Source organism: Lampetra planeri, unplaced genomic scaffold (genome assembly GCF_965212315.1).
Source record: "Lampetra planeri unplaced genomic scaffold, kcLamPlan1.2.h2 scaffold_417, whole genome shotgun sequence".
In the NCBI taxonomy this organism is placed as follows: domain Eukaryota; kingdom Metazoa; phylum Chordata; class Hyperoartia; order Petromyzontiformes; family Petromyzontidae; genus Lampetra; species Lampetra planeri.
This window is the reverse complement of record NW_027615240.1, coordinates 1-20,842: the sequence shown is the minus strand read 5'-3', so window position 1 is coordinate 20,842 and position 20,842 is coordinate 1. Positions and strand designations below refer to the sequence as shown.

The 20,842-nt window shown below is 44.4% G+C and overlaps 16 non-coding genes across 16 annotated transcripts; 11 read left to right on the top strand and 5 right to left on the bottom strand.

Moving 5' to 3' along the window:
• Positions 1 to 5,094: 5,094 nt before the first annotated feature.
• On the top strand, positions 5,095 to 5,165 carry TRNAG-CCC (transfer RNA glycine (anticodon CCC)). The gene has a single exon. It is a non-coding gene; the product is annotated as a tRNA-Gly (tRNA).
• A 1,551-nt stretch (positions 5,166 to 6,716) lies between these two features.
• Positions 6,717 to 6,787, bottom strand: TRNAG-CCC (transfer RNA glycine (anticodon CCC)). The gene has a single exon. It is a non-coding gene; the product is annotated as a tRNA-Gly (tRNA).
• Positions 6,788 to 7,429: 642 nt separating this feature from the next.
• TRNAG-CCC (transfer RNA glycine (anticodon CCC)) lies at positions 7,430 to 7,500 on the bottom strand. Its single transcript has one exon. It is a non-coding gene; the product is annotated as a tRNA-Gly (tRNA).
• A 397-nt stretch (positions 7,501 to 7,897) lies between these two features.
• Positions 7,898 to 7,968, bottom strand: TRNAG-CCC (transfer RNA glycine (anticodon CCC)). The gene has a single exon. It is a non-coding gene; the product is annotated as a tRNA-Gly (tRNA).
• Positions 7,969 to 9,329: 1,361 nt separating this feature from the next.
• Positions 9,330 to 9,400, bottom strand: TRNAG-CCC (transfer RNA glycine (anticodon CCC)). The gene has a single exon. It is a non-coding gene; the product is annotated as a tRNA-Gly (tRNA).
• A 1,235-nt stretch (positions 9,401 to 10,635) lies between these two features.
• Positions 10,636 to 10,706, bottom strand: TRNAG-CCC (transfer RNA glycine (anticodon CCC)). The gene has a single exon. It is a non-coding gene; the product is annotated as a tRNA-Gly (tRNA).
• A 1,396-nt stretch (positions 10,707 to 12,102) lies between these two features.
• Positions 12,103 to 12,173, top strand: TRNAG-CCC (transfer RNA glycine (anticodon CCC)). Its single transcript has one exon. It is a non-coding gene; the product is annotated as a tRNA-Gly (tRNA).
• Positions 12,174 to 12,893: 720 nt separating this feature from the next.
• TRNAG-CCC (transfer RNA glycine (anticodon CCC)) lies at positions 12,894 to 12,963 on the top strand. Its single transcript has one exon. It is a non-coding gene; the product is annotated as a tRNA-Gly (tRNA).
• An 839-nt stretch (positions 12,964 to 13,802) lies between these two features.
• Positions 13,803 to 13,873, top strand: TRNAG-CCC (transfer RNA glycine (anticodon CCC)). Its single transcript has one exon. It is a non-coding gene; the product is annotated as a tRNA-Gly (tRNA).
• Positions 13,874 to 14,983: 1,110 nt separating this feature from the next.
• TRNAG-CCC (transfer RNA glycine (anticodon CCC)) lies at positions 14,984 to 15,054 on the top strand. Its single transcript has one exon. It is a non-coding gene; the product is annotated as a tRNA-Gly (tRNA).
• A 720-nt stretch (positions 15,055 to 15,774) lies between these two features.
• Positions 15,775 to 15,845, top strand: TRNAG-CCC (transfer RNA glycine (anticodon CCC)). The gene has a single exon. It is a non-coding gene; the product is annotated as a tRNA-Gly (tRNA).
• A 1,063-nt stretch (positions 15,846 to 16,908) lies between these two features.
• On the top strand, positions 16,909 to 16,979 carry TRNAG-CCC (transfer RNA glycine (anticodon CCC)). The gene has a single exon. It is a non-coding gene; the product is annotated as a tRNA-Gly (tRNA).
• A 938-nt stretch (positions 16,980 to 17,917) lies between these two features.
• On the top strand, positions 17,918 to 17,988 carry TRNAG-CCC (transfer RNA glycine (anticodon CCC)). The gene has a single exon. It is a non-coding gene; the product is annotated as a tRNA-Gly (tRNA).
• A 699-nt stretch (positions 17,989 to 18,687) lies between these two features.
• TRNAG-CCC (transfer RNA glycine (anticodon CCC)) lies at positions 18,688 to 18,758 on the top strand. Its single transcript has one exon. It is a non-coding gene; the product is annotated as a tRNA-Gly (tRNA).
• A 1,082-nt stretch (positions 18,759 to 19,840) lies between these two features.
• On the top strand, positions 19,841 to 19,911 carry TRNAG-CCC (transfer RNA glycine (anticodon CCC)). The gene has a single exon. It is a non-coding gene; the product is annotated as a tRNA-Gly (tRNA).
• Positions 19,912 to 20,308: 397 nt separating this feature from the next.
• Positions 20,309 to 20,379, top strand: TRNAG-CCC (transfer RNA glycine (anticodon CCC)). The gene has a single exon. It is a non-coding gene; the product is annotated as a tRNA-Gly (tRNA).
• Positions 20,380 to 20,842: the final 463 nt, after the last annotated feature.

Sequence of the window (20,842 nt, the reverse complement as noted above, 5' to 3'; positions counted from 1 at the left end):
ACACTCCACAAGCCCTCCACCAGCGCCACCACCTCCCTCCTGTTGCCTCTCTCCCCACCTCTCCACCCACCTTGGTCTCTCTCTCCCCTCCACTCCACCCACCCACCCACCCTGGTGTGTCTCTCCCCACCTTTCTACCTACCCACCTCCCTCCTGGTCTCTCTCTCCCCACCTTTCTACCCACCCTGGTCTCTCTCTCCCCACCTCTCCACCCACCCTGGTCTCTCTCTCCCCACCTTTCTACCCACCCTGGTGTCTCTCCCCACCTTTATACCCACCCACCTCCCTCCTGGTCTCCCTCTCCCCACCTCTCCACCCACCCTGGTGTGTCTCTCCCCACTTTCTACCCACCCACTCCACCCTCCCTCCCACCCACCCTGCTCTCTCTCTCCCCACCTCTCCACCCACCCTGGTCTCTCACTCCCCACCTCTCCACCCACCCACCCTGGTGCCTCTCTCCCCACCTCTCTCCCCACCTCTCCACCCACCCTGGTGCGTCTCTCCCCACCTTTCTACCCACCCTGGTCTCTCACTCCCCACCACTCCACCCACCCACCCTCCCCCCTAGCGCACTGCCCCACCAACTCCTCTGGCTGCAGACGGGAGCGGCTCCAGCGAGCGCCGTTGACGCTAGCTCCGTGCGCTCTGTGACCTCCGCATTCATCTGCCGCGTGAGGGCGGGTGAGTTGATGTGGTGGGAGGCGATGGGCTGGGTCGCCGTGTATATCCATTGATCGGATCGGGTGTGTGGGTGGGGGTGGGGGGATATTCATTGATTGAGTGGGGCGGGGGGAGGGGTCGGTGTAGCCAAGCGGTTCGCGCGCTGCTCGAAGGGGCCGTCCATAAATGACGTCACGCGATTTTGGACGATTTTTGACCCCCCCCCCCCCATCGTCACGCAGCGTCACAAAAAGTCAGACCCCCCCTCAAATATGACGTCACAAAGCTCTGCCCCCCCCCAAAAATAAAACATGCTTCAAATCGCTTTAAACTATTGTTATTGTAGTGCGTATTTAATGTGGCGCTGCACTCTGATGTTGTAGGAGAAAACATTTATTTAAAAGTCGATTTAATTAGGTAAAACGTTTTATCTATATTTATTTAAAGTTGCGCATTTTGATGTGACGTCACATTTCTCAACCCCCCCCCCCCTCGTCACACATCGTCACAAATGTCTGACCCCCCCCCCCCCCAAGTGCGTGACGTCATTTATGGACGGCCAACACCGTCACTGATGATGCTCTCTGTACGTCAGCATGCACGTATCGTGAACTTCTTTCGCACCGTACGTAGCCAACCGTGAACATCCGAACAGCTCATGGGCCCTCCCCTACGTCGATTAATTGATGGGGTGGAGGGAGGGTGGGGGGCGTGGGGGGGAGGGGCGTGTCTGAATTCATTTGGTGGAAGTGGAGGGAATAGGGGCGGGGTGGAGGGGGTGGGTGGGGAGGAGGGGGTGGGTGAGTGGGGAGGAGGGGCGGGGTGGAGGGGGTAGGAGGGGGTGGGTGGGTGTGGGTGGGTGAGGGTGGGTGTGGGTGGGTGAGGGTGGGTGTGGGTGAGGGTGACGGTGGATGACGGTGGGTGAGGGTGACGGTGGGTGAGGGTGACGGTGGGTGAGGGTGACGGTCGGTGAGGGTGACGGTCGGTGAGGGTAACGGTCGGTGAGGGTTAGGGTGAGGGTGGGTGAGGGTGAGGGTGTTTGAGGGTGAGGGTGGGTGAGGGGGAGTGAGAGTGAGGGTGGGTGAGGGTGGGTGAGGGTGTGTGTGGGTGAGGGTGGGTAAGGGTGTGGGTGTGAGTGAGGGTGTGTGAGGGTGAGAGTGGGGGAGGGTGAAGGTGGGTGAGGGTGGGTGGGTGGGTGTGTGTGTGTGTGTGTGAGTGAGTGAGGGTGTGTGTGTGTGTGTGAGTGAGGGTGAGTGAGGGTGTGTGTAAGTGTGTGTGTCTATGAACTGACTGGGTGGCGGTGCGGGTCGCTGCCGCACCCACGTGGTGGCGACTGGAGCGAGCGGGAAGAGAGCGGATTTTGTGATGAAGAGTTCAGGGGTCGAGGATGGAGGGTGTGGCACACACATTCACCACATTCACCACAACACCACGACACGCGCATACACACAGCGACCGTGTCGACAAAACAATGAGGCAGGACATTTGACACATCACATCAGTAATTTGAGCAGCCCGTTTCAGGCTGTCCGCCTGATGACGCTAGTTGTAATTACTGGCGAAACGTCGTACTCGGATTGTAAATGTTGTGGATTTGCTCTCCAACAAACCGGTTATGATTTACTAGTATACTACACTATACACTACACTACTATAAACTACACTATACACTAGTGTTGTACTAGTGACGAATTGGCACGTTCTGTTCACGTGACAAACCTTACTAGTTGGCTGTGTCGAGTGGTGGCGGGTTTAACCACGCACATTTACGCGTTCCCAAAAAAACCTACACTACGGATATTGCTCGCGAAAGCCGAGAGTCGTAAGTTCAACCGCCGCGCAATAGATGGCAGTGGTGGCATCTACATCTGCATAACGTGAAGAACCAGTGGCATCTACATCTGCAGAACCAGTGGCATCTACATCTACAAAACGCAAAGAACCAGTGGCATCTACATCTGCAGAACGTGAAGAACCAGTGGCATCTACATCTGCAAAACGTGAAGAACCAGTGGCATCTACATCTGCAGAACGTGAAGAACCAGTGGCATCTACATCTGCAGAACGCGAAGAACCAGTGGCATCTACATCTGCAGAACGTGAAGAACCAGTGGCATCTACAGTATGAAGGCCGGAACGGTACACGAGGGGGTGGGTGGGCCAGCACCACGCCCCCAGTTAGGGTGACGATGTTTACACACCGCGCCAGGTACTAATTTCAGGCTGAGTCGACCTAGGGGAGGCCCAGGACCGGTTTAGATAACCGTCACTGGTGTTGGCCATGAGCGGGAATCGAACCCGGGTCGCCAGGTTCATAGCGCAGCGCGCTAACCGCTACTATACCGCTCCCCAGGACAGTGAACTGAACCACCCACAACCCCCAACCTCTCACCCACCTCTCACCTCCCTCCTCACCAAGGACTTGCCCTGGCATGCCTAGCGGAGTGTTCGACTGGACACCCATTCGTGAGTTGCAGGCGCCCAGAAGAATTTTTCTATCCAGCAGTGGCTTGAACTTGGATATAAGGCGTGCCCATTTGTTTTAACTGCCGCGTCGGGAAATCGAATCGCACGCAGCTAGAGAAACAATTGCGTAGCTGGTCTTGGCTCAACACATCCCAATGTTGAAAGATTTACGACACACATTTCACTTACACGATCTGGTCTCAAAATCAACGTGGAATCATACTCAATTGTTGTTTCTTTCGGTAAAGTCACGTAGATAGAAAAAAATAATTAAAATAAAAAATACATAAGTAATAAAAGCAAAGAACACGACCAAAATAGTAAAATAAAATTTTAATGAAAATGAATTACAATTTAAAAAATGCAAATAAATGATTATATTATTTTCAATTTATTTTAATTATAATTAAACATTTTGATTGTGGTTTTTTGCTTTTATTATTTTCAAAAAAAATTTCCTTATTTTTTTCTGTCTACGTGACTTCACCGAAAGAACCAAGAATATTCATTCCTGCAGTCACGAAAGTTGTAAGTCAAAATCCATACTCAATTGGAAACAAAGGCAAAGATCACCCGTATAGCCTTTCATCGATTTTTGGGCAAAGTGCACTATTTTTGGTCGTGAGCGGGAATGGAACTCAGGTTCGTAGCGCAGCACGCTAACCAATGCGCCACCGTTCCCCGCGTAAAAAAAGACAAAGCCCCCCTTTTATAGCCTCAACGGACTGTTGGGGCAAGTGCTGTGAGCGAGCAGCACCTATGGAGGTCGGCACTGTGGCACACGAGGGGGTGGGTGGCCAGCACCACGCCCAGCCACCTCTTTGTCTTCCCATCTCTGTCTGCTGCACTTACATCTCAATTGGCGCAAATGCGGTTGGGCCTTTGCACGTGTAAATACATCGTTTACAAATGTGCATCAAACGTCGACAAAGGGGCATGCACGAGGGGGCCGGTTGGGCGGGCGAGGTGGCCGTACCCACCACTTTACCCCACCACCACACGCGATCTGCCAATTGAATGACGGTCAATCTAGATTTGAAGCTTTCGTGACTGCAGGAATCCATACTTTCTGGCTCTTTCGGTAAAGCCACGTAGGTATAAAATAAAATAAAAATAAAAAATAATCACGACGTTTCGATTGCAACGCAACACATCGTCATCAGGTGGGAAAACCACAGGAAAAAAATTCTTGCTGTGGTTTTCCCACCTGATGATGATTGCTTGTGGTGTTGCAATCGAAACGACGTGATTTTTTATTTCATTTTATACCTACGTGACATTACCGAAAGAACCAAAGAGTATATTTGCATGGTTGTCGGTATTCCCTTTATAGACCCTTTCTTTTCAACATGCACGTAGCCTGGTACATACGCAGTGTGTAGTAAAACACCCAGGAACACATTAGGTAAAGTTATTCGTGTAGATCCATTGTAAACTAACAGGTGCCCACTCCACACACAAATACACAGTATACAAGCAAGTACACATTTACACGCGCATGCACCCATCGCAATGTCAATATCTGGCATTCCGCACAGACTCGCGTTGGTTAGACGACGGTGCTGTGCCAGGAGAAGTGCACATCTAGTTGTAAAGACTCGCTGCAGGCGGGAAGTCACGGGGCAGGCCCAGGTCCAGAACGAGCGAAACGGAGCAATTGAGACAGAGACAAACAAGTTGAACGAGACAGACAATACAAACGAGACAGACAATACAAACGAGACAGACAATGCAAACGAGACAGACAATATAAACGAGACAGACAATACAAACGAGACAGACAATATAAACGAGACAGACAATACAAACGAGACAGACAATACAAACGAGTCAAAAAATACAAACGAGACAGACAATACAAACGAGACAGACAATACAAACGAGACAGACAATACAAACGAGACAGACAATACAAAAGAGACAAAACAATACAAACGAGGCAGCAGAACGTGTTTAGTTTCCCCATCAGCACCGCTGGTGTAGTGGTGTCATGGAAGATTCCCATTCTTTCGGCCCGGGTTCGATTCCCGAGTGGTGCAAGACATCAGAATGTTAGTCCATGTTGGACGAGGTCTTCAATTATTGCTGGGACCTTGGTGATTAGAGAGACCGCATCAAAGCTGACGAGGAAATCATCAGGGGACAGCGAAATGTGTTCTTGATTAGAGAAACCAAGTGAGCTGAGTTAAGTACTGCTGAGGCAGGTCTTGCCAGTGAACGGAAGAAAGGTATCAGACAGAAAACGGGCCAGTTTGTAGGTGGGTGAGTTGATAGTGGAGACGAATGGGCTGAAGCGGAGTTGCCATCTTTATGGATCTTGGGAAGACCATAGAATCTGGGTGGTTTAGCCCAAGCCCGAAGGTTTTAGGGTGAGCCGTTTGACTGGTTCGATTAGAGAAATCGAACTGGTAATGATATTCTATGAGACCTCCTTTACCAGTGGCAAAATATAGTAGTAGGTTTTTACGCTTTATTGCAAACATGATGCCTTGTATGAAGGTGTCAGTTTTGTACCAGTTTAAAGGGTAAAAACGTACTACTATATTTTGCCACTGGTAAAGGAGATGTCTCATAGTGTAAATGCTTACCCCGAGCTCTCAGTACTCTGATAGTGCGCTGTTTTTGAGTTGTACGCCTTTTGGCGTCATCTGGTCCAGCACCAATGGAGACTAGGCTCTAAGAAAAGCTGTCTCGGGTGTGGACCAATCAACTTCAAGGACAGTGCATATCAGTATCATCATCAGAGTTGCTTCTTTTTGTTTGCATTTTGACTGCTTGTGTTGCGGTTATTGCAAACATGATGCCTTGTATAAAGGTGTCAGTTTTGTACCAGTTTAAAGGATAAAAACCTACTACCATGGTTGGCAATGATATTGTTGGTTTTTCTACTGGGTCGTACCAGCGTGTGTTAGTTGCACATTCCACTCGTTGGAAATGTTGTACATTCACTCCTCTGCCACCATCACCCCGCACCCTCTCTGCTTCTCCTCCCTGGCTCCTCCCCCCCTCCTCTCTTGCCGTATATAATATCGTGTTACGAACGGCTCTTGTCCACTACAGTAATTTTATGTCTTGCTGTGGGTTTCCCACCTGATGACGGAAGCTTGCGTTGCTTCCGAAACGTCGTGATTTAATGTATTTTTTGATTATTTTAAATTTTTAATTTTTAAAAAAATTATAATAAAGTTTTTAAATTTCATTTTATACTTACGTGACTTTACCGAAAGAAGCAGAGAGTATGGAACATTGCAGTCACGAAAACTTAAGATCTAAACTGAGCCGTCACCACTTCAGCTGGCCTGCATGTGCACCTAGCCGGGTACATCATCGGGATGACATCAGCGCCACTTAGTGGCGGATGGCAGTGATTGTTGTTGCTGTTGCGGCTAAACACGTGTACGTACCTGCACATGCGCACGTGCCTACGAGGGAAAAATGTATCTGTACATGCATGTTTAAAATGTAACTCCACGAACAATTTAAAACATTATGCCACCATGTGCTTGTACTGTACACTGAGTACGTGCCAGGCTACGTGCGTGTTTTTAACGTGGGGTCTTTAAAGGGACTAAAGATAAAAACAAGATTCTTGCACCGCCCGGGAATCGAACCCGGGTCGAAAGAATGGGAATCTTCCATGATACCACGACACCAGCGGTGCTGATGAGGCAGCTACACGCGGCCTGCTTTCTCGTTTGTATTGTTCTGTCTCGTTTGTATTGTTCTGTCTCGTTTGTATTGTCTGACTCGTTGGTTTCGCTTTTCTCCATTGTCCTGGGCCTGTCCCGTGACTTCCCGCCAACAGCGAGTCTTCAAAATGTCACTTGGACTTGATGTGCACTCGCCTGGCACAGCGCCGTGGTGTTGTCAACGCGACTCGGTGATGAGTGGGAGCTGTCGTTGATGTTGCTCAGTGTATGCACGTGTCAACGCATGTCTTTGTGCGTGGATACGATGTGTGTCAAGATAATGAGTGTATACTGTGTGATTAAAATGTAACTTCACAAACATATTATAGTAATATACAAAGCATATGCTTGTACTGTACAATGAGTATGTACCAGGCTACGTTCATGTTTAGAAGACTGGGGTCTGTAAAGGTAATACCGACTACTATTAAAAACAACATACTCGTTGATTCTTTCGGCAAAGTCACGTAGGTATAAAATAAAATAAATCACGCTTGTGTTGTGCCCGAAACGTCGTGCTTTATTTTATTTTCTACCTACGTGACTTTACCGACAGAACCAACGAGTATGGATTCCTGCAGTCACGAAAGCTTCAAATAAGAATAAAACATGCTTGCACCGCCCGGGAATCGAACCCGGGTCGAAAGAATGGGAATCTGCCATGATACCACGACACCAGCGGTGCTGATGTGGAATCTAAACACGTTCTGCTGTCTCGTTTGTATTGTTTTGTCTCTTTTGTATTGTCTGACTCATATTCTATAGTTCATTCGATAAAGTAACGTAGATAGGGAAAAAAATTATAACAATAATTTAATAATTAAAATGAGTATAAAGTGAGTAAAAATTACAAAAATACCACGACGTTTCGATCGCAACACAAGTGGTCCTCATCAAGTTATCAGAGTGTGTTTTTTGTTTGCATTATGACCACAAGTATTGTGGTTAATGCACACATGATTCGTTGTAAAAATGTTTCAGGTGTGTGGCCAGAAAACAGGGGAAAACCCCTTTTATTATATTTTGGTTTTGGCAAAGGATGTCTAATGATGTGACTAACGAGAATTTTAAAACAACATCCTTGCACCGCCCGGGAATCGAACCCGGGTCGAAAGAATGGGAATCTTCCATGATACCGCTACACCAGCGGTGCTGATGGGGACAGCAACACACGTTCTGCTGTCTCGTTTGTATTGTTTTGTCTCGTCTGCACTTTGTGTTGTCTGTGTCGTCTCTGTTTTTATTTCTCGTTTGGTTTGCTTGACTCGTTTATATTGTGTGTCTTGTTCGTATTGTCTGTCTCGCTGGTATTCTCTGACTCGTTTGTATTGTGTCTCGTTTGTATCGTCTATCTCGTTTGTATTGTCTTTCTCGTTTGGATTGTGTCCCACTGTTTCGTTTGTATTATTTTCATATTGTGTGTACATTGTGTGTAAACTGTGTGTATGTTGTGTGTACATTGTGTGTATGTTGTGTGTACATTGTGTGTATGTTGTGTGTATGTTGTGTGTACACTGTGTGTATGTTGTGTGTACATTGTGTGTATGTTGTGTGTACATTGTGTGTAAACTGTGTGTATGTTGTGTGTAAACTGTGTGTATGTTGTGTGTACATTGTGTGTATGTTGTATGTATGTTGTGTGTATGTTGTGTGTATACTGTGTGTATGTTATGTGTTTACATGTCTCTGTCGCGTTGTCGACGTGCAATTCGCTCTGGGCCTGTCCCGTGACCTCCTGCCAGCAACGAGCCGTCACCACTTCAGCTGGCCTGCATGTGCACCTAGCCGGGCACAGCATCGGGATGACATCAGCGCCGCTTAGTGGCGGATGGCAATGGTTGTTGTTGTTGTTGTTGCGGCTATATATGTGTACGTACCTGCGCATGTGCACGTGCATATGGGGACAAAATAACGTGTGTACATGTATGTTTAAAATGGAACTTCACGCAATGGCGGAGCCAGGATTTTCAGGTCGGGGGGGGGGGCAACCCCTCCAGCAATGAAAAATTATCGAGGAGATGTTATTAAGTAAGGAGTTGTTAGTAAGTCAGGACTTGTCGCTTGCTGTTTATCCGACGCGTGTGCGGCGATGGCCGATTTCGAACCGCGTCGTGTGATCGGCATCGCGCTCGCTGAAGCTGTTGATGCCTTCAGGGAAGTCGTGTCCTGTATACGCAACTGCGCACAATTCTGAGTCACTTATAACTGCTTTGCCGTTACTTATTGCCGATTATGGACTCAGACAATTGTACTATCATCTCATAGAGTCCCTGGCACGTAATAATATGCTGCACAGTGGCAGTGTGGGTCGCAAAATGCCGATTTATTACGAATAACCCCCAATGCTTTCGATCGGATCATTGGGGGGGGGGGGGGCACGTGCCAACCCCCACTGGCTCGACCAGTGACTTCACAAACAATTTAAAGTATTTTGCCACCATGTGCTTGTACTGTACACTGAGGATGTGCTAGGCTACGTGGGGTCTTTAAAAGATAATTATAAAACAAGATTCTTGCACCGCCCGGGAATCGAACCCGGGTCGAAAGAATGGGAATCTTCCATGATACCACTACACCAGCGGTGCTGATGGGGACACAGGACACGTTCTGCTGTCTCGTTTGTATTGTTTTGTCTCTTTTGTATTGTTTAGTCTCATATTCTATGGTTCTTTCGGTAAAGTCGCCTCGAAATAAAAAAAAATTAACAATAAAATGATAAAAATATGAATAAAGTTAGTAAAAATGTTAAAAAATATCACGACGTTTCGATCGCAACACAAGCGGTCGTCATCAGGTTACTTTTTTTTTACTCGTTTGTATTGTCTGTCTCCTTTGTATTGTTAGTCTTTTTGAATTGTGTCTCGTTTGTATTGTCTGTCTCCTTTGTATTGTTAGTCTTTTTGAATTGTGTCTCGTTCGTATTGTCTGATTCCTCTGTATTGTTTGCCTTGTTGGCATTGTGTGTCTCCTTCGTATTGTCTGCATCTTCTGTATCGTTCTGTCTCGTTCATCTTGTTCGTCTGTCTCGTTGCCTCCGTCTCGCTCGTTCTGGACCTGGGCCTGTCCCGTGACTTCCCGCCTGCAGCGAGTCTTTACAACTAGATGTGCACTTCTCCTGGCACAGCGCCGTCGTCTAAGCAACGCGATTCTGTGCGGAATGCCAGATATTGACATTGCGATGGGTGAATGCGCGTGTAAATGTGTACTTGCTTGTATACTGTGTATTTGTGTGTGGAGTGGGCACCTTATAATGGTAGGTTTTTACCCTTTTAACTGGTACAAAACTGACACCTTTATTCAAGGCATCATGTTTGCAATGACCACAACACAAGTAGTCAATAAAGCAAACAAAAAGAAGCAACTCTGATAAGGATAATAATATGCACTGTCCTTGAAGTACGCCTTCTGGTGTCATCTGGCCCTACACCAATGGGGACTAGGCTCTAAAGAAAGCCGTCTCGGGTGTGGGCCAATCAACTTCAAGGACAGTGCATATTATTATCCTTATCAGAGTTGCTTCTTTTTGTTTGCTTTATTGACTACTTGTGTTGTGGTCATTGCAAACATGATGCCTTGAATAAAGGTGTCAGTTTTGTACCAGTTAAAAGGGTAAAAACCTACCATTATATTTTGCCACTGGTAAAAGAGATCTCATAGTGTGAGTGGGCACCTGTTAGTTTACAATGGAACTACACGAATAACTTTACCTAATGTGCTCTTGGGTGTTTTACTACACACTGATTATGTACCAGGCTACGGGCATGTTGAAAAGAAGGGGTCTATGAAGGGAATACCTTCGACTATAAAATAAAAATATGTTTGCACCGCCCGGGAATCGAACCCGGGTCGAAAGAATGGGAATCTTCCATGATACCACTACACCAGCGGTGCTGATGGGGACAGCTACACACGGCCTGCTGTCTCGTTTGTATTGTTTTGTCTCGTCTGTACTTTGTGTTGTCTGTGTCGTCTCTGTTATATTTCTCGTTTGGTTTGTTTGACTCGTTCATTTAGTGTCTTTTTCGTATTGTCTATTTCGTTTGTATTGTATCTCTCGTTGGGATTGTCTTTCTCGTTTGGATTGTTTACCCCCGTTTCGTTTGTATTATTTTCATATTGTGTGTACATTATGTGTATACTGTGTGTACAGATAGTCCCTGAGTTACGATGGTCCAACTTACAAAATTTCGTTCTTACGATGGCGCGGCAGGCAAACGCAGCAGCAACTCGTTCAATGCATGTTAAAAGTTTGTTTAATAACAGATTGGATTGTTTCCTGCAAAAACTTTCTATTACATTGCAGTTCATATAGGGAGACGCAATACAAAGGAGACACAATACAAAGGAGACAGACAATACAAAGGAGACACAATACAAAGGAGACACAATACAAAGGAGACACAATACAAAGGAGACACAATACAAACGAGACACAATACTCACTTTATTCACATTTTATTATTTTATTGTTGTTATTTTTTCTTTCTACATGACTTAACTGAAAGAACCATAGAATATGAGACAGACAATGCAAAAGAGACGAAACAGTGCAAACGAGACAGCAGAACGTGTTTAGATTCCACATCAGCACCCCTGGTTTAGTGGTATCAATGAAGATTCCCATTCTTTCGACCCGGGTTCGATTCCCGGGCGGTGCAAACATGTTTTATTTTTATTTGAAGCTTTCGTGACTGCCGGAATCCATACTCGTTGGTTCTTTCGGTAAAGTCACGTAGGTATAAAATAAAATAAAGCACGACGTTTCGGGCACAACACAAGCGTGATTTATTTTATTTTATACCTACGTGACTTTACCGAAAGAATCAACGAGGATGTTGTTTTTAATAGTAGTCGGTATTACCTTTACAGACCCCAGTCTTCCAAACATGCACGTAGCATGGTACATGCTCATTGTACAGTACAAGCACATGCTTTGTATATTATTTTAACATGTTCGTGAAGTTACATTTTAATCACACTATTTTGACACACATCGTATCCACGCACAAAGACATGCGTTGACACGTGTATACACTGAGCAACATCAACGACAGCTCCCACTCATCACCGAGTCGCGTTGACCACACCACGGCGCTGTGCCAGGCGAGTGCACATCAAGTCCAAGTGACATTTTGAAGACTCGCTGTTGGCGGGATGTCACAGGACAGGCCCAGGACAATGGAGAAGAGCGAAACAAACGAAACAGACAATACAAACAAGACAGACAATTCAAACGTGTCGGGACAATACAAACGAGACAGCAGGCCGTGTATGGTTACCTCCATCAGCACCGCTGGTGTAGTGGTATCATGGAAGATTCCCATTCTTTCGACCCGGGTTCGATTCCCAGGCGGTGCACGAATGTTGTTTTATAATTATCTTTAGTCCTTTTAAAGACCCCACGTTATAAACACGCACGTAGCCTGGTACATGCTCATTGTGTAGTGAAACACCCAAGAGCACATTAGAAAAGTTAAACAAACACATTGGCACTGTCTCTGTGGTATCTCTCTCTGCTTATGTGTCTATGGTTCTGTGTTTAATCTCTCTCATGAATTTAGCAATCTTTGGAAGAACGTAATCAAGCAGGTAGGGTGTTGACTGTTATGTTAGCCCACTATCTGTGTTGTATTGCATTGTATTTCTAAGTTTACGAGGCTTTGTTTTCTCTTTCATTTGTACCTGATGGTGATTGCTTGTATTGCAATCGAAACGTCGTATGCTATTATTTAATTTAATATTTTCTCTTTCTACCGTGACTTTTACCGAAAGAACCCAAGAGTGAGACGAACAATACAAAGGATACAGACAATCCTCACGAGACACGAAACAAAGGAGACAGACAATACGAACGAGTAAAAAACAACAACCTAATGACGACCGCTTGTGTTGCGGTCGAAACGTCGTGATATTTGTATTATTTTACTCACTTTATTCACATTTTTATCATTTCATTATTGTTATTATTTTTCCTATCGGCGTGACTTTATCGAAAGAACCATAGAATATGAGTCAGACAATACAAAAGAGACAAAACAATACAAACGAGACGGCAACACGTGTTTAGTTTGCACAGAAGCACCGCTGGTGTAGTGGTATCATGGAAGATTCCCATTCTTTCGACCGGGTTCGATTCCCGGGCGGTGCAAACATTTATTTTTATTTCATAGTCGTCGGTATTCCCTTTATAGACCCCCACTTTAGAAACACGCACGTGGCCTGGTACAAACTCAGTGTACAGTATAATCACACCATTGAATAATATTTGAAGTTCTTGAAGTACAACTTTACACACATTCTTTTTGCACACATAGGCACGTGTACATGTGCACATAGACATATATCACCGCAACAACAACAACCACTGCCATCTGCAAATAAGCGGCGCTGATGGCATCCCGACGCTGTGCCCGGCTAGGTGCACATGCAGGCCAGCTGAAGTGTTGAAGGCTCGTTGCTGGCAGGAGGTCACGGGACAGGCTCAGAGCGAATTTCACGTAGACAACGAGACAGGGCTAAACAATACGAACAAGACAGAGACATGTACACTTATAACAAGCACACAATATACACACAATGTACACACAATATGAAAATAATACAAACGAAACTGGGGTAAACAATTCAAACGATTCAAACAATACACACGAGACAGACAATACAAACAAGAAACACAATATCAACGAGTCAAGCAAACTAAACGAGAAATAAAAACAGAGACGACACATTTCGATTTAAAGCTTTCGTGACTGCAAGGATTCATCTGTCTCCCCGACAGACCTGGTCGTCACCTGAGGACGGCTGCTTGCGTTGTGGCCGAAACGTCGTGAGAATTATTTTAATATGTTTAATTATTATTATTTTATTACTTCCCTTCTACGTGACTTTACCAAAAGAACCAAGAAGAGACGACACAGACAACACAAAGTACAGACGAGACCAAACAATACAAACGAGACAGCAGAACGTGTGTAGCTGTCCCCATCAGCACCGCTGGTGTAGTGGTATCATGGAAGATTCCCATTCTTTCGACCCGGGTTCGATTCCCGGGCGGTGCAAGGATGTTGTTTTAAAATTCTCGTTAGTCGCATCATTGGACCTCCTTTGCCAGGATCAAAATATAATAAAAGGGGTTTTCCCCTGTTTTCTGGCAACACACCTGAAACATTTTTACAACGAATCATGTGTGCATTAACCACAATACTTGTGGTCATAATGCAAACAAAAAACACACTCTGATAACTTGATGAGGACCACTTGTGTTGCGATCGAAACGTCGTAGTATTTTTGTAATTTTTACTCACTTTATTCTCATTTTTATTATTAAATTATTGTTATCATTTTTTTCCCTATCTACGTGACTTTATCGAAAGAACTATAGAATATGAGTCAGACAATACAAAAGAGACAAAACAATACAAACGAGACAGCAGAACGTGTTTAGATTCCCCATCAGCACCGCTGGTGTAGAGGTATCATGGCAGATTCCCATTATTTCTACCCGGGTTCGATTCCCGGGCGGTGCAAACATGTTTTATTCTTATTTGAAGCTTTCGTGACTGCAGGAATCCATACTCGTTGGTTCTTTCGGTAAAGTCACGTAGGTATAAAATAAAATAAAGCACGACGTTTCGGTCACAACACAAGCGTCATTTATTTTATTTTATACCTACGTGACTTTACCGAAAGAATCAACGAGTATGTTGTTTTTAATAGTAGTCGGTATTACCTTTACAGACCCCAGTCTTCTAAACATGCACGTAGCCTGGTACATGCTCATTGTACAGTACAAGCATATGCTTTGTATATAATTTTAATATGTTTGTGAAGTTACATTTTAATCACACAGTATACACTCATTATCTTGACACACATCGTATCCACGCACAAAGACATGCGTTGACACGTGCATACACTGAGCAACATCAACGACAGCTCCCACTCATCACCGAGTCGCGTTGACAACACCACGGCGCTGTGCCAGGCGAGTGCACATCAAGTCCAAGTGACATTTTGAAGACTCGCTGTTGGCGGGATGTCACAGGACAGGCCCAGGACAATTGAGAAGAGCGAAACAAACGAAACAGACAATGCAAACAAGACAGACAATACAAACGTGTCGGTACAATACAAACGAGACAGCAGGCCGTGTATGGCTACCTCCATCAGCATCGCTGGTGTAGTGGTATCATGGAAGATTCCCATTCTTTCGACCCGGGTTCGATTCCCAGGCGGTGCACGAATGTTGTTTTATAATTATCTTTAGTCCTTTTAAAGACCCCACGTTATAAACACGCACGTAGCCTGGTACATGCTCATTGTGTAGTGAAACACCCAAGAGCACATTAGAAAAGTTAAACAAACACATTGGCACTGTCTCTGTGGTATCTCTCTCTGCTTATGTGTCTATGGTTCTGTGTTTAATCTCTCTCATAAATTTAGCAATCTTTGGAAGAACGTAATCAAGCAGGTAGGGTGTTGACTGTTATGTTAGCCCACTATCTGTGTTGTATTGCATTGTATTTCTAAGTTTACGAGGCTTTGTTTTCTCTTTCATTTGTACCTGATGGTGATTGCTTGTATTGCAATCGAAACGTCGTATGCTATTATTTAATTTAATATTTTCTCTTTCTACCGTGACTTTTACCGAAAGAACCCAAGAGTGAGACGAACAATACAAAGGATACAGACAATCCTCACGAGACACGAAACAAAGGAGACAGACAATACGAACGAGTAAAAAACAACAACCTAATGACGACCGCTTGTGTTGCGGTCGAAACCTCGTGATATTTGTATTATTTTACTCACTTTATTCACATTTTAATAATTTCATTATTGTTATTATTTTTCCTATCGGCGTGACTTTATCGAAAGAACCATAGAATATGAGTCAGACAATACAAAAGAGACAAAACAATACAAACGAGACGGCAACACGTGTTTAGTTTGCACAGAAGCACCGCTGGTGTAGTGGTATCATGGAAGATTCCCATTCTTTCGACCCGGGTTCGATTCCCGGGCGGTGCAAACATTTATTTTTATTTCATAGTCGTCGGTATTCCCTTTATAGACCCCTTTCTTTCAACATGCACGTAGCCTGGTACATACGCAGTGTGTAGTAAAACACCCAAGAGCACATTAGGTAAAGTTATTCGTGTAGTTCCATTGTAAACTAACAGGTGCCCACTCCACACACAAATACACAGTATACAAGCAAGTACACATTTACACGCGCATGCACCCATCGCAATGTCAATATCTGGCATTCCGCACAGACTCGCGTTGGTTAGACGACCGCGCTGTGCCAGGAGAAGTGCACATCTAGTTGTAAAGACTCGCTGTTGGCGGGAAGTCACGGGACAGGCCCAGGTCTAGAACGAGCGTCATCTGGTCGAACACCATATGAGACTCGGCTCTAAGGAAAGCTGCCTCTGGTGTGGACCAATTAGTTTCAAGGACAATGCACACATTACACTGGTCAACAAAAAAACAAAAATTTCTGGCCTGGACTTTTGCAGCTGTTTTAGACTGATTTCAGGGTGCTGATTCCAAATCTGATCTCAGATTTGCTCTATCACATCTCATTTTTATGCTATCGGCATACCTCATTTTCATTGATTTTACCCGAAATTAACTCTGTCACTTATGATTGCAAGTTGTTGCGAGTCAGTGACTGCTTTAGTGTTAAAACATGGTGCTGTATTTTAGGATAGTGTGTTTATAATATCATTTTATGTAGATATCTACATTTATTTAATATTTTTCTTCCGCAGTTTTTATTGAAAATGCAATATTTGATTTCTCAAAACCTGATGTGATAGACAAAAACTGATGCCAGATTTGGAATCAGCACCCCAAAATTACCTTAAAACCGTTGGAATACCTTATTCCAGAAAAGTGTGTTGACCAGTGTTATCAGAGTATTGTTTTTTGTTCGCATTTGACTGCAAGTATTGTGATTAATGTAAACATGATTCCTTGCAAAAGGTGTCAGTTTTGTTGCCAGAAAAAAGGGGAAAAACGCTATTAGTATATTTTGGTACTGGTAAAGGAGACCTCATGATGTAGAACGTGTTGAATGTATCCATCAACACCGCTGGTGTAGTGGTTTCATGGAAGATTCCCATTCTTTCGACCCGGGTTCGATTCCCGGGCGGTGCACGAATGTTGTTTTATAATTATCTTTAGTCCTTTTAAAGACCCCACGTTATAAACACGCACGTAGCCTGGCACATGCTCATTGCACCTAACAAGCACACGTTTGCACAATATTTTAAGTTGTTCTTGAAGCTACATTTGTATCACACTTCCACAAGTTAATTTTGCGCCCATATGCACGTGCACATATGCACATAGACATATATCACCGCAACAACAACAACAACCACTGCCATTTGCCACTAAGTGGTTCTGATGCCATCCCGATGCTGTGCCCGGCTAGGTGCACATGCAGGCCAGCTGAAGTGGTGACGGCTCGTTGCTGGCAGGAGGTCACGGGACAGGCTCAGAGCGAATTGCACGTCGACAACGAGACAGGGCGGAACAATACGAACGAGACAGAGACATGTACACACATAACATACACACAGTATACACACAGCATACACACAATATACACACAGTATACACACAGCATACACACAATGTACACACAGCATACACACAGCATACACACAATGTACACACAGCATACACACAACATACACACAGTATACACACAGTATACACACAGCATACACACAATGTACACACAGCATACACACAGTATACACACAGTATACACACAGTATGCACACAATGTACACACAGTATACACACAGTATACACACAATGTACACATAATATGAAAATAATACAAACGAAACAGTGGGACACAATCCAAACGAGAAAGACAATAGAAACGAGATAGACGATACAAACGAGACACAAACGAGTCAGAGAATACAAACGAGACAGGCAATACGAACAAGACACACAATATCAACGAGTCAAGCAAACCAAACGAGAAATAAAAACAGAGACGACACAGACAACACAAAGTGCAGACGAGACAGAACAATGCAAACGAGACAGCAGAACGTGTGTTGCTGTCCCCATCAGCACCGCTGGTGTAGTGGTATCATGGAAGATTCCCATTCTTTCGACCCGGGTTCGATTCCCGGGCGTTGCAAACATTTATTTTTATTTCATAGTTGTCGGTGTTCCCTTTATAGACCCCTTCCTTTCAACATGCACGTAGCCTGGTACATACGCAGTGTGTAGTAAAACACCCAAGAGCACATTAGGTAAAGTTATTCGTGTAGTTACATTGTAAACTAACAGGTGCCCACTCCACACACAAATACACAGTATACAAGCAAGTACACATTTACACGCGCATGCACCCATCGCAATGTCAATATCTGGCATTCCGCACAGACTCGCGTTGGTTAGACGACCGCGCTGTGCCAGGAGAAGTGCACATCTAGTTGTAAAGACTCGCTGTTGGCGGGAAGTCACGGGACAGGCCCAGGTCCAGAACGAGCGAAACGGAGCCAACGAGACAGAGACGAACAAGTTGAACGAGACAGAACAATGCAGACGATGCAGACAATACTAAGGAGACAGACAATGCCAACAAGACTAACAATACAAAGGAATCAGACACTACAAACGAGACACACGAAACAAAGGAGACAGATAATACAAACGAGTAAAAAACAACAACCTGATGACGACCGCTTGTGTTGCGATCGAAACATCGTGATATTTTTTTATAATTGTTACTTTATTCACATTTTTATTATTTTATTGTTATTATTTTATTTTTTACACAAAAGAGACAAAACAATACAAAGGAGACGGCAGAACATGTTTAGTTTCTACAGACGCACCGCTGGTGTAGTGGTATCATGGAAGATTCCCATTCTTTCGACCCGGGTTCGATTCCCGGGCGGTGCAAGAATGTTCTTTTATAATTATAGTTAGTCCCCACTTTAGAAACACGCACGTGGCCTGGTACAAACTCAGTGTACAGTATAATCACACCATTGAATAATATTTGAAGTTCTTGAAGTACAACTTTACACACATTCTTTTTGCACACATAGGCACGTGTACATGTGCACATAGACATATATCACCGCAACAACAACAACCACTGCCATCTGCAAATAAGCGGCGCTGATGGCATCCCGACGCTGTGCCCGGCTAGGTGCACATGCAGGCCAGCTGAAGTGTTGAAGGCTCGTTGCTGGCAGGAGGTCACGGGACAGGCTCAGAGCGAATTGCACGTCAACAACGCGACAGGGCTAAACAATACGAACGAGACAGAGACATGTACACACATAACATACACACAGTAGACACACAGCATACACACAACATACACACAGTATACACACAGTATACACACAATGTACACACAGTATACACACAGTATACACACAGTATACACACAATGTACACACAACATACACACAGTATACACACAGTATACACACAATGTACACACAACATACACACAGTATACACACAGTATGCACACAACGTACACACAGTATACACACAGTATACACACAATGTACACACAACATACACACAACATACACACAGAATACACACAGCATACACACAATGTACACACAATATGAAAATAATACAAACGAAACTGGGGTAAACAATTCAAACGATTCAAACAATACACTCGAGACAGACAATACAAACGAGACACAATATCAACGAGTCAAGCCAACTAAACGAGAAATAAAAACAGAGACGACACATTTCGATTTAAAGCTTTCGTGACTGCAGGGATTCATCTGTCTCCCCGACAGACCTGGTCTTCACCTGAGGACGGCTGCTTGCGTTGTGGCCGAAACGTCGTGAGAATTATTTTATTGTTTAATTTTTATTATTTTATTACTTCCCTTCTACGTGACTTTACCAAAAGAACCAAGAAGAGACGACACAGACAACACAAAGTACAGACGAGACCAAACAATACAAACGAGACAGCAGAACGTGCGTAGCTGTCCCCATCAGCACCGCTGGTGTAGTGGTATCATGGAAGATTCCCATTCTTTCGACCCGGGTTCGATTCCCGGGCGGTGCAAGGATGTTGTTTTAAAATTCTCGTTAGTCGCATCATTGGACCTCCTTTGCCAGGATCAAAATATAATAAAAGGGGTTTTCCCCTGTTTTCTGGCAACACACCTGAAACATTTTTACAACGAATCATGTGTGCATTAACCACAATACTTGTGGTCATAATGCAAACAAAAAACACACTCTGATAACTTGATGAGGACCACTTGTGTTGCGATCGAAACGTCGTAGTATTTTTGTAATTTTTACTCACTTTATTCTCATTTTAATTATTAAATTATTGTTATCATTTTTTTCCCTATCTACGTGACTTTATCGAAAGAACTATAGAATATGAGTCAGACAATACAAAAGAGACAAAACAATACAAACGAGACAGCAGAACGTGTTTAGATTCCACATCAGCACCGCTGGTGTCGTGGTATCATGGAAGATTCCCATTCTTTCGACCCGGGTTCGATTCCCGGGCGGTGCAAACATGGTTTTATTTTATTTTTGTTGTCGGTATTCCCTTTACCAGCCTCACTTGAAACAGTAAATCTAGCTGTGACGGTCCCACCTGATGACGGAGACTTGTGTTGCCTCCGAAACGTCGTGATTTATTATTTTATTTTGTTTCTATTAATTTAATTTTTTACCTACGTGACTTCACCGAAAAAACTTAAGAGTATGAATCCTTGCAGTCACGAAAGCTTCAAATCTAGAACTTCACAGACCCCTTAATACAAACATGCACGTAGCCTGGCACATACTCATTGTACAGTACAAGCACATGCTTTGTATATTACTATAATATGTTTGTGAAGTTACATTTTAATCACACAGTATACACTCATTATCTTGACACACATCGTATCCACGCACAAAGACATGCGTTGACACGTGCATACACTGAGCAATATCAACGACAGCTCCCACTCATCACCGAGTCGCGTTGA